Source organism: Mustela nigripes, chromosome 16 (genome assembly GCF_022355385.1).
Source record: "Mustela nigripes isolate SB6536 chromosome 16, MUSNIG.SB6536, whole genome shotgun sequence".
Taxonomy (NCBI): Eukaryota; Metazoa; Chordata; class Mammalia; order Carnivora; family Mustelidae; genus Mustela; species Mustela nigripes.
The window spans coordinates 30,416,806-30,433,819 of record NC_081572.1 but is presented as its reverse complement, the minus strand read 5'-3'; the positions used below and the strand labels follow the sequence as shown (position 1 = coordinate 30,433,819).

Genomic DNA, 17,014 nt, shown 5'->3' with positions numbered 1-17,014 from the left:
TGAATGAAGCAGGAGCTTAAGGCACATGGAAGACAAGGCCTGCCCATTCTAAACCTCACAATGACAAGGTATAGGATCTCAGATTTAAGTTATACTCCCTGTGACACTGAAGTACTTCAAAATGAAGCCGAACCATCCGTAAAGCCTGCTGTTTCTCTTGAGTCACACGCCCCTCTGCTTTAGGGCTGCTGCCCCTGTACCCTCGGCTTCTCCGTATGTTCTTAGGAATCTCATTTTCCTCGTTCTCTAGAAATTGTTTTCCTAAAGTTCCTAGTGCTCTGAATTGTCTGCAGCAGCCTTTTCCTGGGGCAGCCTGTTTTCTGGCCTTCCTGACGTTTTGCAGCCTTCTTTCCCCTCAGTTTTGGTTGCACCCTTTCTTCCTATCTCCTGACCCCTTTTTCTGGGCTCTCCCTGGTTCCTCCTTTACTTCTCCCTTTGCTATGATGTTCCTTGGGGGTTTGGTTTTGGCTCTTTTCTTGCTTCACATGCTTATTCTGGGCAGTGACCTTATTCACTCTAATGCGCTAACAGTCACTTTCAAAACTGTAATTCTAGGTCCAGTCTCTCTCAGGCCTCTTCTGAGGCCTAACTTCCTCCTGGAGATCTCCATGTGAGTGCCCACTAGTACATCTCTTTGCCAAAATATGTGTCTCCTCTTGTTTTCTCAGTTTTAGCTCAAGCCATTGCCATATACCCATTCACCCAACCCCACATCTCAGAGCATCCTTGCTTCCTCTTTTCCCCCAGTTCTTCATGATGAGTTGATTACTAAACCCAGAGGTTCTGCTTTAAAATGTCTTGCATTGTTTCCCTCTTCCCCTCACACTGAACTTATTCTAGAGCAGGACTTTATAATCATGTGCATCAGTCTGCAATTTTTTTTTTTGCAAGGAGGTGTAGGCCTGATTGATTAACTGATCAACTCTAAGTGGATTTTTCTGTTCATCTTCTTATCTTTATACACAACCATGTAACACAGCATGAATTATATTTTTAAAATGTAGATCTCATTATTTCATTTCTCTGCTTAAAATCTTTTCATACTGTCTAGCTGCTTTCAAAATAAAATGAAATGTTTGGGTCCCTGGGTGGTTGAGTGGGTTAAGCGTCTGCCTGTGGCTCATGTTGTGATCTCAGGGTCCTGGGATCGAGCCCTGCATTGGGCTCCCGGCTCAGTAGGGAGTCTGCGCCTCTCTCTCCCTCTGCCCTCCACCTGCTCATTCTCGCTCTCAAATAAATAATCTTTAAAAAAATTAATCCAAAATAAAATGAAAGGCATTTAATTAACAAGGCATTCTCTACTATCCTCATATCCACCATGTCTCACAGCAAAGTCTTTGCTCTGTAAGTCCCTGTTACCTGGTTATTCTGTGTACTTTTCTGCCTCTGTGTCTTTTGCTCATCTTCCAACCACTGCTTGGTGAAACTCTACTAATCTACTAATCTATTGGAATCTAGCAAAGTAAAATTCCTCAGGAATAATTAAATACACCTATTTATATGCTCACAAAGCCCTGCATTCATATGAAAACAAGATATATTACACACATATTATGCTTTATTGTATGTACCACTTTCTCTTGTTAGACTGGGACAAATCTGAGAATAGGAGAAACACCTTTCCCTCTCTCCTCTAGTATATTGATTTGTGTCTGGTGCATAGAATGTGCTTCCTAAATATTTTACAAATCAAATATATACAATTTGATTATATGCATGGACACACACACACATCCAGGGTAGACCGGTTTTTCCAACAAGGAGATATTTTTCTTCCTGTGAATCCTCTCTTTCTCCAGTCCCTTGCCCTTTGAAGCTCTGAGACATGTTGTAAAATGTTAGAATCAAATTATTAAGATTATATGTTAAATCTCACATTAGGCCTATACTTCCTTACAAATATATATTCTAAATAAAACATTTATTATACACATTATATATATATGTATGCATTTTTTTCCAAAATATTTTATTATGCTTATGAGTTACTAGCTCTGAAGAAGCCAAATCTCTAAAAGTCAGCTTGGACTTACCGTTGCAAAAGAAAAAGGAAATCACTGAAGACCTCACCAACAAAACGAAATGAAAATCAGCAATAAATTTGCAAGGACATTTAGAAGCAAGGATTACAGAAAAATTCTGTAAACAGAAACATCCCTGGTCACCACTGAGACATGCATCATTGACTGATGTGGAGGAGCTCCAAGTGGGAAGTGAGAGTCAAGGGTTTCTGATTCCAGGCTACAGGTTCAGGGGGGGCTACCTAAAAAAAGATTTTGGGATTAGTGAGAGTACCTCCAAAGGATTAATGACAAGTTTCTTGAATATACAGTAATCAAAATTTGAAAGAAACGACTTTTTAGTAACAAGTGTTCATGTTCTATTGAAATGTGTTTTACAAAACATGTTTCAGGTGGAAAAGAGGACCCTAGTTTCTTGAAAAACAAAACAAAGAATAGCTTTGTAAGGAGATACGGTCTGCTTTGGAAATTAATGAAAAGTTTTAGGCATTTAAGTGTAATTAGATCTCACAACCTGAAAGAAGATTCACATGGAAGGGAAAAATCCATGTTGGAATGGACAGTCTGTTCTGGGGCGACCAACAGTCTTTTTCTTCAATGTACTTCGTTGGGTTGGTGGACCCTTTTGACATGAGGAGAGGAGCTTGTGGTCATTTAAAAAACAAGGGAGAGAAATAGAGTGAGCAGGAATCACTTTGAAAGCCCACTGAGAATTCTCAGAAGGCAACTTAGCATAGTCTCTCTGGAAAGTTATGTGTAGGTAGTTTAAAGACTTACTATTAAAGCCATGAGAAAATCACTTATAAGCCTGCTCTAAATCCCTGAAGGACTGGGGCCATGTATATGCAGTTTAAAACTGTAGAAGACTTACAATTTTAAGATAAAGATCAGGGCAACTGTTTCTACTTAGGTCTGGGAAATCGAAGCAGGGTTTAATCATGCAATGGCTCATAGCAGTTGAACATTAGCAAGAAAGGTACCAGACAAAACCGAGGTGTTAGTATTTCTTAAAATTTGGCTCTGGCTCAAGCTGTGATTCACTATATTTATATCAAATAACTATGCATGTTTTAAATATGACGCTTTATTATTTTAACAAATACTTCATTTTTATCTAAGCTATAGCAAGTAGAGTCATTTGGGAAGGAGAATTCTAGCTGAAAACCTCTATTTACTGGATAGCAGCTATAAAAACCACATGGTGAAAGCTTAAGAAAAAGAGCTCCTGAAGTTCCAGCCTTGTCACCTGAAGTCTACAACGTGAGGAAAGAAGTCACAGAATCAGTGCAAGAGTAGAAAATTCATGACTAGAAGTGTTAGGATGCACAGGCAGGACCAAGTCTACAGTGATGGTACATTTCCAGCTTCACGGCATAAGCTCTGTGAATAATGTGCCCTGCTTTGGCCAATTACTCAATCTTAACTTTTCAGGCCAGTTTCTTGAGCAGTAAAGACCCCACAAAAATAAAGGCATGAAGAGATAACATTACAGGGGCGCCTGGGTGGCTCCGTCGGTTAAGCATCTGACTCTTGATTTCAACTCAGGTCATGATCTCAGGGTCTTGGGATGGAGCCTTGTGTTGGGCTTCCACGCTTAGTGTGGAGCCTGCTTAAGATCCTCTCTCTCCCTTTACCTCTGCCCCTCCCCACTCATGCTCTCACTCTGTAAATAAATAAATAAAGTCCTTAAAAAAAATAGAGATCAACATTGCAGTAGTGTCTAATTAATTTCTACTTAATTGATAACAAACATCGAAAACCTACTGTTTTCCAGCTTCTCCCTCAAAGCCCAGAGCTGCTTTCTCCTGTGCACACGTCAGGAGAAGCATACTGTAGGAGGTCTACTCTTGCAGCTTGCCCATGCCCTGCTCGTACTCCCCACCTTTAGCCTTATGTCACTTGACTTTAGCCCCAACGTTTTGCTGTTTTTTCTCTCTTGGTATGCTCTCCTCTTCCCCCAAATTTTCTTCCCCTTCATTCAGATGGGAGTGGTTCAAAGTCCCTTCCTTTCCACAGCTTTCCCTGATCTTCCAAGGGAAGCTCCTTTGCCAGGTTTCTCATTCTGTCACACTGCACTTGCTTCGTTGTTTTGTATTCTTTTTCTAAGAGATTTGCCTTCTGTTAAGTTCTTTGCAATCAAGGAGTGTGATGGATTAATTGCAGTTTACGAAGCACCTGTCTGGGCACGTAGGACAGCACAGGTGGTTCAGTAACTGGTGAGTGAATTGATTACTTGATTCTTGACTTTGGAGTGCTTCAGGTCTCAGACAGAAATCTGACGCTGGTACATAAAGAATAAGAAAACAGTGTCAGAATAGAAAAAAGACAGAAAGAACACAGAAGTTGCTTGAGCTGCCCAGTAAGTGGTTGAGATGGAGATTAATTCCTGGCCTCCAGATTCTCAGCATCCCAGACTCTTCACTTGTCTGTACTGCTGCTCAGAAACCAAAAAAATAAAAGTTTATTTCCTGTTCCCTATCAGCACTTCAATGGAACCAAAACGGCATTCTTACTGGCCACACTCACCCCGGCGCCTTAGCTAATGAACGGAATTTGGCTAGACTGCCCAGCCCAGCACCAGAGCATTATGAAATCTTCCCCGATCCCCAATCCATCTAATTGTGTAGTTTCTAACCTTTGAGGCCAACCATAGCACAAGAGGAAGAAAGAGGCGGAGTGAGGGACGTGCTGAGAAACCCAGAAAGAGATCAAATACAGTCCTTTCTAGAGATGAGAAGATGTGTCTTGCTGAAGCATGAACCCACTCAACACTTGTGGGTTTTAAATTGGGAACTGACGTGAAAACTCTGGATCTGGAAATTCTGTTTAGCTCTGGCAAAATACGAGGTCAGAGCTGCTTGCATTTTTTATTTTAAATTCCCTTGATAGTCCTAGGAGTTGGGGCATGCATTACTTCCAAACAAGAATCTTTATTGTTTGCATAGCACACAGTCTTTCAGTTAATTAGAAAAACATTTTTTCCCCAAATTAAATTTCCCTAGAAAAACAATGATTTAAATTAAGGGCAAAGATTTTTTTTTTTTTTTTGACACTAGTAAAGCCTTCCTGCACCCACTACTTCTAGAAGATTAAAAGCAAAGTTGGAATCAGAAAGGTATATTCATTTATTTTATGGTCAGATTTGGTAGCCACAAAAATAACATGTCCCTATCTGTATATGGTGTGTACTGTCATAATTTTACCTGCTACATGACAGAGTGACACACAGATACTGAACAGAAGCAGGGATGTCTAAAATTCAGGGTTTTGAAAAGTATGTAAGCACTGTAAGTAACCACAGTCTGATCTAGTTGCATTTTTATTTCCCTCCTATTATGGCTCTTATCCAAATTTATTCTTTCTCTTAATCCCCTTGGCCTTCTAAATGAAAGGTCTCATCATTTGTATGATTTTTTTTTTTTAGTAATGTATCTTTTTTTTTTTTTTTTAAGATTCTATCTATTTATTTGACAGGCAGAGATCACAAGTAGGCAGAGAAGCAGGCAGAGAGAGGAGGAAGCAGGCTCCCTGCTGAGCAGAGAGCCCGATGTGGGACTCGATCCCAGGACCCTGAGATCATGACCTGAGCTGAAGGCAGAGCCTTTAACCTACTGAGCCACCCAGGTGCCCCCATTTGTATGATTCTTACTATTACTAATAGTTCTTAACTCTCTTTCCAAGCCTACCATGAAATGTTTGTTGAACGAATACCAGTTCTCCAGGGGCTGAGGAGCAGCCGGCCTTCACCTTTCATGGAGCTTCACCTCTCATTTACTTTGGACACTTAACCCTGGGTGCCTCCAAACAAAACTGCCTTCAGTAATTTCCGCAGTTTGGGGCTCAAAAAGTCTGAATCATTGGCACCGTTAGGGTTAATGGAAGCAGAACTAATCCCCAAGCCTCAGCTCATATAGAAATCACTTTTCTCTTTACATTTATAGGATATCTTTCCTTGGTAGATTTACCTCTTGGCTTTCCTAGAACATTAAAGTAAGAGGTAGGAAGGTCATGGATTGATCACAAAGTACAGAGTGCAAAATCCACTCATCATGGCACACTGAAGACAAGATGGCATGATAGGGTGGCCTTGAGAGGCAGCACTGATAGGGAGACACACCATGTCAGGGCTTGGCCCTCAACCACGTCTCAGTGGGATAAATGCAGCAGGGCGCCGGGGTTGACCCAAATAGCTTACAAGAATGGACTGATAAAATTTCAGGAATTTTGCAAGCTAGTGTTTAAGCACAGCCATCAAGAGAAATTAAATTATATGAACTTAAATATATTAAAGACAAAGACTAAATATTTAAAACTCACTGCTCCCTGTTTCACTGCATTTTGCTATTGTTTGTGCTCTCAAGGTTACTGATATTTGTGGTACCTAAATAGTGGAAATAATACATAATGGTGCACCAGTGCACATCTCTTTCCAGTCATTTCAGTGACATTACGTTGGTAGCTTGAATTTGGCTTAGTTGGAATACTTATACCATAAAAATCAGAAATCAGGTCTTGATTTGTTTATTTTGTGAACTGTGAAGATCAGGTATTGGCATACTACAGTTCCATGAGCTAAATCCAGCCTAAGCTGGTTTCGTATGGCTCAGGAACAGAGGATGGTTTTCGTTTCTACATTTCTAAAAGGCAGTGGAACACGTACAGAAAAATACGTGACAGAGACCATATGTGGCCCACAAAGCCTAATATATTTCCTTTCTGGCCTTTAGCAGGAGGAACGTGCTGATCACTGGTCCTGACTTAAGAAAGTGATCAAGAAAATGTCAGTAATTCAGGTTACAGGTTTTTCTGGCTGTCTATTGTGAATAGCACAAAAAAAAAAAAAAAAAAAAAAACCCTGCAGAAATATTCTTCCAGTACTCAGAAATTGTTACTTGACTGGACAGAGAAGGTGCCTTGTGCCACTGATGAATGAGTGGAGTTCCACCATAGACCTTTGTTGTTTCTCCTTGTCTTACTTCCTTCAAGTAAATGAAAACCTCCACCAACACTTAAATGGCAACTGTATTCACCCATTAACTGTGGCTACAGGCTGGCTTACAGATGGCTTACAGATTCGAGAGTTTGATAAAAAATAAACGAAAGCGTTTTGGGTGAATCAACAGGCTATAAGAAACTTACAAAAAAGTATTATATATTTTACTATGATGATTTGAAAATTGTGTGCTATATATCCTCTCTATCAGTAAAATGTATAATAGTCTTAGGTGGACTTATACACACACATATGCAGGCACAGACACCTCCCCACCCCCTGCTGAGAGCCAGTTGTCACACATTTACCATGGTCCCACTGAGTGCATGCCAGGTGATTGCTCAGACAGACTCTAAGGGTGGATGTATCCTGACCAGCAGGGCACAGTGTCAGGGGGCAGCAGATGTTTAGGCAGAAACTTGCGTGGCACACAGCCTGCGGGACGGGCATCCATGGCCTTAACTGCAACCAGGATGGCAGAGTCCGGGCCTGCCCAGCAGAAACCTGCATGTTGACAGCAGGTAGGACAAAACATACCAGTTCAGTACTTCCGATGGTGTGAAAGAGCTCCACTCCTAAACTGGATTATCTGGACTTCATTATTATTATATTCTTTATTCTGCTTTATTATACATTAATACTATATTTTACTTTGTGATTCTCTGTGCCCTATGTATGGGTACTTTTGAGACGCTATGGACTGAAAATAGGCACATGGGTCATTAATTCAGACAGACTTTAAACTCTTCCTTTCTCCCTGGAACACTGCCATATCCTTGAGTTACAGGATGTTCAGAGAGATTTTCACTTATTTTTGACTGCGGTTCGAAGGCTGCAGTAGATGGAGCTGATCAATAGCACAGACTCAAAACCCAAGTGACAGAGAGCTGAGGAGTACTGTCTCTCCTCCAGCCTTCCTCCCAGAACAGGCACCTCTTCCACAGGGGAAGGGCCCTTCTCCTGCTGAGCTTCCTGAGATGCTGAGATTTTTGTCTTGTATTCCCAGGAGAGAGGTGCCTTTCTTGCCTGCAGGGACGAGCTCTGGCAAGCTACTTGACATTTCTAAAGGGCACAAAGGGAAGCACGGTATCAGCTGTCTGATTTATACACACACAATCCAAGATATGTGGCCAGTTCACAGCTTTCTAAATCCTTCTGGGCCCCCAGGGAATTAAAATAACCAGCTACAGGGGCAAAAGCAACCACATTCCAATCCTCCCAGCAGACTCAGCATCTTCCTTCAGATGCTGGTGCTCTTAGCTGGTGGGCTGTTCTTTCACGCTCTGGCTGTGCCCATTTCACCACCGCATGCTTCTCCTTATCACTTTAAGTGATTAAAACCCGTGAAGGCAGGACCCATGCCAGATGGATCTCTGGACACCCAGCCCCCTCTCTGTCGTACAAGCATGGAATAGGAGCTCAGATGGAGCAGGTCTGACTTCTGTGTGGATGCTGACAGGCCGGGGAAAATAAGGACTCCTTCGCCAGGCATTTAACCTCATTTCTGAGCCGTATGTCCCATGACTCCCTACATTTCCCCCAGAAGGAAGGAAAGAAAAACTAACACTTAATGAAAATCTGCCAGCCTGTTTTACAGATAATTTCACCATTTCTTTCTTACAATAGTCCTGTGAGATGGACTAAGTCACTTGTTTAGCATCCTTCCGATTTAACACAGAGCCTGTCTGTGGGAAACCCAAACTCACCTACAGCTTCCTCTTGCATCTGGAATCACACCCTTGCCTTTGCCCTGGCCGGCAAGGCCCTGGGGGACTTGAGCCTTCTCCGTCTTTCAGCCCCTGCCCCCTCACTTGCTCTCTTCTCCCTGACTGTCTGGTCTTCAAACGTATCAGGCTTCTTCCTCTCACATAGACTCTTCATTTTGTCAGAAAGGTTCTTCCTCTTTTCTGACTTTCTGAGCTCTTTGATTTCATGAATCATCCCTTCCTTTTTCTTCAGCAGTCGGTATAATGTCACTCCTGTATATAAGCCTTCTCTGATCCCAAGGTAACATGAAGCCCCTGTTCTGTCTTTCAGACCACCATATACCGTCCCTGTGGAGCACTGTGTGAGCTCCAGGTGGACACAGACTGTGCACATACACAGCTGGCACATGCCACAGCATAGCGGAGGGCAGTACGTGCTCACTGAATCCATGACAGACTGTGGGCTAGCAAGGGCGCAGGGATACCGAGAGGCAAGTGATGTGGTCCGTAGTCTCAAGGGGCTTAGAGTTTCACAGAAGTTTACAGATGGAGAGAGGAGGTTTGGAGAGTTCAAGTCTGTCTCAGACCAAAGTTCCTTCCCCATCACCATGCAGACTCTTAGGAAACAAGCTGTCTCTACAGCTTGATATCTCTCCCATCTCCTCTTGTCAAAAACCTACCCAAGTGAGAGAGGCCCAGGCTCCTTCCACAGGAGCTCACGCTCTCTGATTTCCAAGAGTAACTGTATCTATTATTCTTCCTGACATGAATACTCTCTGTTTTGTATTACAGTGACTTATGCACATGTGTTTTCAAGTCTACTTGCACAGTGTATTTCAAATTGGCCTCCTTTCCATTTCTTTTAACTCCATTATTGTCACTCTTGTCCACAACCCCATTGTTCCACATGGGTACTCTGTGACTGTTTCAGAGCCTAACTGGTCTTTCTGCCTCTGTGCCTAGCCCTCACCAATCCACAGATGCCAGAATAGTGTCTTCAAAGCATGAATTATATCACAGTACTCTCTGTCACTCAAACCTCCTAAATGCCCTGGGAATAAAACCCTAACTCCTTAATGGAGTCTATAGCAGGAGTGGGCAGGTAGGACCTGAGGGCCAACTCCAGTCTATTGCCTGTTTTTGTACAGCCTGTGAGGTAAGAAAGGTTTCTATGTTGAGAAAAAAATTAGAGTATTTTGTAACATGAAAATTATGTGAAATTCATGTCTCAGTGTCCATAAATAAAAGTTCACTGGAACACAACCCACTCATTATTTTGCATCTCGTCTTAACGGTGGAATTGAACAGTTCCAGTCCAAACCACGTGCCCACAAAGCCTAACATGTTTACTGACACTTTGTAGAAAGAGTTTACAGACCCCTCGTCCACACAGAGTCATGACATGACTCCTTTCTGTGAAACTCTGTTATTTTCCCAATTTTCTGTCATCCCGCATTCTGTGCATCTCTGACTTCCTGAGTTATTTCTACCAAGTTCATCCTCTGCCTCACTCTTTTACATTATCCTCTGTTGTTTTGTTGTTAGTATTTATCATATTATCATAATCTGGAAGTATTTACTAGTTTACTTGCTTATCCAAGAAAACATGAGCTATATGAGCTGGTCTGCTTTTCCTGTATCCCCAGGACCTACAAGAGGATATACACATTGTAGGCATTCCAAAAATTGTGTGAAATGAGCATTTATCTTCCCTGTTAAGTTCTTCAGGGAAGACACTGGGTCCGACTCATTTCTGCATGCCCCACAGTGGCCCACATTGTGCCTTGTATGGAGTAATACTCCCAAAATAGCTCCTGGCCGAATAAAATGCCACTTTCTCTTCCTCCTGGGATGGAGTGAGGAAACACTTGCTGTCAGCAAGACCCCAGGAAACAATCAAACGTGTGCAGCATCTTTTTCACTTCATCCAAACTCCATTGTTTGAGGCCACATTTTAAGGAGTGGCCATAGATTCCAGCATATTCCTCAGGGAACTATGGCTCTGGGTATATCAAGTGTCCGGGAGAAGATGTTTTCAGCTGATGGGGAGTTAGGCTAGTGAGTTTGGCAGTTTTTCCTAAGAAAATTACTCTAATTTTTTTTTTTTTTTTTGAAGGTAATAGGTTACCCTTAAAGCATGTATAAAATGTGACCAAAAAAAGATCAAAAGGAAGTCCTGAATTAAACAAAAACAGATAATGGTTTATAGGAGGCTAATGCTTAGGGATCTTTAGAGGATCCTGGGAAGACATCTATTAATATCTACCGGGGAACCATACTTCACTCCTAAATATTTCACTTAATCCTCATAACAATCCCACATGGTAGGTAATATTGTTCTCATTGGACAGCCGGGGAAACTGAGACTCAAACTTTTAAACAACTGGCTCAAGACCACACAGCTTGTCAATGGAGAGTCTGGACTTGTACCTCTGTCTGTCTTGTCTGCTTCCCAAGCCCATATGAGGAGAAAGGGATAAATGGACTGGCATCGATACTGAGGTCTTTTAAGTGAGAGAAAGCACCAACTGTGAAAAGCCTGCAGAAAGTATTTGCAATATTTGACTTCTGAGGGAACCTAAGGCAGGGGCTCCTAGTTGGCGCCTCTGTCCCTTTTTCCCAAGGGCCAGCGTTGTGTCTAATACTGTGGTTTCCTTGTTGTGGTTTCAAGAGGGAGAGAGAGTTGGGGGCAGTAACCGTGGAGCAGAACAGGGGATTATACTGATGCTGGGACTGGGAGTCTCATGGAGGTGTTCAGTATTTTCATGTCAGCTACATGTGGCTGTGGTGGCCAAGATAAGTACTGATTTAAAAAAATAAACAAACAGCAGTGTAAACAGTCTCAGAAGACTCATGTAAATGGTTGGCATATAATTTGAGCCTGATTCATGTTCTATAACTCCACCTGTGCCAAATCTTACTCCCTCTCCCCTCTACGATAGCCTATCCTGGCCCTCCCGAGTCCTGCTTTGCTTCTGGCTAGAGACACTGGGTCCGAGGTGAGAGAGGATGGATGACTTGGGAATGAATCAGCTCCACAGCAGGAGTGATCTCCAAGATCCAAAGGAGTATGTGGGAGAACAGAAATAAATAAGAACGGACAAGACCACCTTGGGAGCAGTCAGCTACGGTCCTCCTCCCTTTGTCTCACCAAGGGGAATGTGCTGTTTGGCTGCTTCCCTTCTGTATTTGTCTTCACATTCTACTGTAAATTACTGAACAAGGTGCCTGATTGATCCTGAAAAATCCAATCTTTAGATTTTTCCCATCAAGGGAAACATAAGCCTTCTAGAGCTTCCCAGGGAGACAAAGAGTCCTGTCTTCCATTCCCAGACTCAGCTTCTGTTTCTATGTGGATGACCAGAATGGCTGATGTTGAGGTCACAGACCTCAGTATGCCCACTTGGGGGTTCTTTACTTAGGGACCAGGAATTCCAAATGGACATCAGGGGAGTAAAGAAAACCCTTCATATAATAAGTGATTTAAATGAATATTTCCCCCCAGATCCCTATGAAAAGCTGCACATTATAATGCACAATCTATATCCTAGCTTGAACTTTTTAAAGGGCTTAACTACTTTTCTTGGGGGTAGTGCTATAGTTATCTTAATTTTCTTTGTTACCTTTTGGTTCTACATTTCTGCTTATATGGGATGTATCTAAATTTTCCGCATTTACAAAACATATTTGGGTCAGTAGTTTGGATCTAAGGTATATACTGTTGAGTATTTTTCAGCTTATCTGTTTAATGGGCAGATTCACCCATGCCTTTTATCTTGGTCCATGGGAGCAGCTGGCACCTAGCAGATTCTTAATAATGATGTCTTAAATGAATAAATGCAATAATTTAATAAAGAATACTCTTGTCACAATCACAGTTACAAAGGAAGAACAAGACTGCTATTTTGCAAGTGGTCTCAAAAGAGGTCCACCCACTGTGGGGAGGATGAAGGTGAGAAGCTCTTTAGATTTTGAAAAGTCTTTTATCTATTCTAAGATAACAAGGCGGGGGCAGGATAGTCATGGCAATATTTAAATCTTAGGAGTAAGGTGCTAGACCATAAACTGAGGAAAAGAATTATGTGGACTCACTGCAGTGAAATGCACATAACACATAATCTCAGTAAATAGAGGAGAATTTATTGCATTTTCTATCTGTTGGCTCAGTATGCAACACCAACCTCATTGTTGACGTATTTGGGATAAGAAGTCAAATCCAACTTTCCATCTACTGCTGTTTGGTGGATTGATTTGTCATACTTTTACTGACTCCCTAGGAGGGACCAGATGGTCTAAAGTGCTGGGGATAGGATTATGAATGAGGTCTGATCATAGCCCTCAAGACAGGAACAGTCCAATGGGGGCAATGGACAAGTCACTACAAGGTTCTAATCAGTGTGATGGGTGCTGTGAGAGAGGCAGGCTCAGAATGGAGGTGCCCTCAGCAGTCTGGGGAGGGGGTGGCTAGGGGAAGCTTTCTGGACAAGCTGGCTCCAGACAGAGTCCTGAAGTGTATGTAGGTCTGCTGAAGGACGAGAGTGGTCAGAGGCATTCCAGGTAGAGGTCGCCGTGTGTACAAAAACACAGAATCATGCTGTAGTTGGGGTATTAGGGGTCAGTTATGGGGAACAGGAGAAGAGGTGAGGGGGGATGGGAGTATGATTTTAAGCAAAGAGGAGTTTTGACAGAGTGGCAAGAGCTCATCATGCTAACATATCGTGAAGGCATTTTGGAGCTACTGATAGAAAGCATTTTAGAAAGAGCACTCTGGTAGCATGTGGGAGAAAAACTGGAACGGTGAAGGCTGTGGCCAGGGAGATCAGAAAGATTAGTGCCGTGACCCATGGAAGACGGAATAGCAGCTCGGGGTTGGCCTTATCTTCACTCTTTGCTTGACTTCCTGTTATCCGCCAAGAGACAGCTTTTCCCATTCACTGAGGCATCTGTGAGCTTAAGTTTTATGTAAACCCGAAGACTTGGCATCTCCTGCTCTTATAGGAAATCGTGAATACTGGAGTTCAACTACGTTTCTCTTTTTAACTAAGAGCTATTAACAACACTGTATATTTTTAAACTTCCAAATCAAATATCGTGGTCATATCAAAAACCATGCTCCCCCGGCAGGTGTATGTAACTGGTCTCAGCTTTACTCAGCGTTCCACTGCAAACGGTAATAAAAACACTAACCTCTCATTGCTCATTTCATATTTATGAAGCTGTCACCATCTCTGTTTTACACATGCAAAACAGAGGTGGTTGGATCTGAGGTGAGCTGGAATCCCCTTTGACAGTAGTTTTTTGGGGGGAGGCTTTCATCCTTAAATAACTTTCAAAACACTAGGTGCCAAGAGATCAAAGAAATGTGGTTACTGTGGGAGCTGCCGACACTGATATTTCCCCCACAAAAGTTGTCCCTTCGATCAGCCTTATTAGGGACTAGAGCCGAAGCCCCTCTCCGCACAAGCAGACCCAAGCCCCCTGAGCTGTTCGTTCATGCTGGTTCCTCTGCAAGGAATCCAGGTGAGAGAAAAGGGAGGAAGGAGGAGCTCAGGAAAGTCAGACTGTGGCTGGTACTTTTCTACTTCTCCTTTAAGAACAGCTTAAAGAGTTCCACGGGATTTTTAATTTGCGATATTTTCCTTCACAGTTTTCTCATTTGATTCACCTTGTTCTGCCTGGTTCTCATTTTAGAGGTGAGGTCACAGGCTCTGTGAGATTGAGTGTGCTGTCCAAGGCCACACGCTAGCCATGAATGGGAGGGGCTGGTTCTGAGTCCAGGTCTGTGTCAGCTCCAAATCCAGGGCTTCTGTCCCCCACAGTTAAGGATACTTCTGGAGGTACTGAATGGTAAGGAAAACAGTAGCTGCCAAGAAGGAATCATCAGAGGTGCCCAGGTTTGTAAGTTTTGATTTTGAGGAAGTCTGTCAGGCGATCCTTCTGAATCTTCAGCTAGCTATCAGATGAAGGTAAGTTCCACAGAGCACTTTTGTTCCACAATGAGGGGTAGGGTGTGGTGCCTTTGGCACCCCAAGGGGCTTGCCCCCAGTGCCCCGACCCACTGTCCTGCAGGGCCCTGGGAAAACATGTAGCATTTAGATTCTGAAGGGTTTTGATACACCTTCCTTTCAAGTGCACATTTGAGGGACTAGTTCTGAAGCTGCTCAGGCTCTTCACTTTCATTAAGGGTGATGCTGCACTTCAGTTACACTTTCTGTGTAGGAGCCAGCACTGTTCTGAGCATCATTCATGCTGGAAAGGTACATGCTGGGTGGTGGGGATATGAACGTGTAAAGGACCTCTTCCTTACATCGGGACTCACAGCCTCACAGGCAGACGGATAAAGATGCAGGCAGCTGTAGTCGGACGCGATGCTCCCTGTCACAGGCAGGTGAGCAAGGTGTCGTTCCAGTTCTGAGGACCAACAGAACCGGGAGGGGCACAGGACAAGGGACAGTGATGTCTGGCCTGGATTTTTCAAAGATCAGGTAAGATTTGGCCACACAGAGAAAGGCATTCCGTGGAAGGAGACTGAGAGGTGAAAGGGCATGGTAGGGTAAAGGAGGGATGGTCTGAGGCAGAGGGAAGCGGCGTGTGGGGGCTGACGGAGAGGCCGATATGTGAAAATCCTCAAATGCAGTGCTGAGAGTTGGTTTTTATCTCGTGGCAGCCAGTGACGGCTCATGAACAAAGGATGATCTGATCAGTTCATGTCCTAGTCTCATGACCAGTGTTGAGGTAAGGAGGGTCGTGGGAGATACTTAAACCTCACTAGCTCTGCTTGGTGAGTTCTTACTCTTACATTTCAAGCCCAGGAGCTGATTCTTCTCGTGTTTTGATGTATTCCTGAAGGCTGCTAGGTGCAGGTATCACAGCCCAGCTGTACAGTTTCTGTACAGTTTCAGTTCCTACAGATACCACATGCCTGCATGACACATGGCCCTAGACCTCTTTGTTTTCTGTAGAGCCTATGGTTTATAGTATCTGGGGTGGTCTGCCCGCTCATTCACCACCAGCATTGTGCACAGCAACTTAGATTTCCTGTGTAGGTCGGCCATACCTGAGAACAGTGACCTTTCCACAAGATACGTTTTCTTTGTTTTCTCACTTCAATTCCATCACCAAGATGAATCTCCTCAGAGGACTTGCTGGACAGTGTTGACACATGCTTGACTCACGTCCTCTGACAGCAGCTGTGCTGAAAGTAGACCCCCTCAGAGCCATGCCGCGTGAGCCCACTGTCGCTTTCACTCTGCTGAGATGGGTCCAGGACTCTGGGGTCCTGATCAGCTGAAGTTCCAGACCCAGCACACAGGCTCTCCCTCGCAGCAAATCTGGTGGAGGGCTCTGCTTTGAAGTTCACTTTGCAACACCAGACCCGCCACTGAGCTCCAGCAGTGAATGAAAGCAAAAGCCAGAGTTCAGGCAGAAGCTAAAAAAATTATACTGCTTTGGCTGACCCTTCTGAGGTATAGATTCTTCATTTTTAATGGAAACTTTAAAAAAAAAAAAAACCTACTGGAGGTGGTCATGGCTGAAATTGAGTGTTTCTAGCCTCTTAGGGGTCCCCACTCAATAATTTATTTCCAGTCATTTTGAATGGTAAGTTCTCACATCAAGGTCTCCATCAGTTTCACCTGTTTTATACATGTCCTTACCATTTTGTATTTCATTAAGCCTCAAAACAGGAAAGTAATGAGCACCTCAGGTTTCAGAGTTTTGATTTTTAAAATGAACAAAATAAGGAGACAAACAAAAAACCAGACTCTTTACTACAGAGAACAAGCTGGTGGTGGCTAGAGGGGAGGCAGGTTGAGGATGGGGGGCGCAGGTGAAGGGGATGAAGAGCACACTTCTGGTGGGCACTGAGAAATGTATCGAATTGTTGGATCCCTATATCCTACACCTGCAACTAATCTTACACCATATGTTAATTACACTTCAACTTAAAAAAATTTTGCAGACATTGGATACGGATTATTTAGTTACCTAAAAATTTCAGTTGCATACAAGGAGAAGAAGGAGTTGAAAATGTGTATGTCAGGGAGTCCCCTGCCTGGGACTAGAAATTGAGACATGAAAGTTTATTTTAGTATTTACTGTATCAAAAAATCTGGCATAAAATTGTACAACCCAGTAATTCTACTGAAAACTAATTTGCAAGGAAAGGCCTAAGAGCCCCAATAAAATATTTGTTAGGAATAGAAGTACCATATATTTGTAAGATGTGGTCTCACCACGCTGCAACAAAATTTACTTTTATTATTTTTTTCAAAGATTTATTTATTTTTAGAGAG

The 17,014-nt window shown here is 42.9% G+C and overlaps 1 protein-coding gene across 1 annotated transcript in view; it reads right to left on the bottom strand.

The window, feature by feature from the left end:
• The window catches only part of ANKFN1 (ankyrin repeat and fibronectin type III domain containing 1), a 156,163-nt gene that overhangs the window by 74,291 nt on the left and 64,858 nt on the right, over positions 1-17,014 (bottom strand). The window lies entirely within an intron of this gene.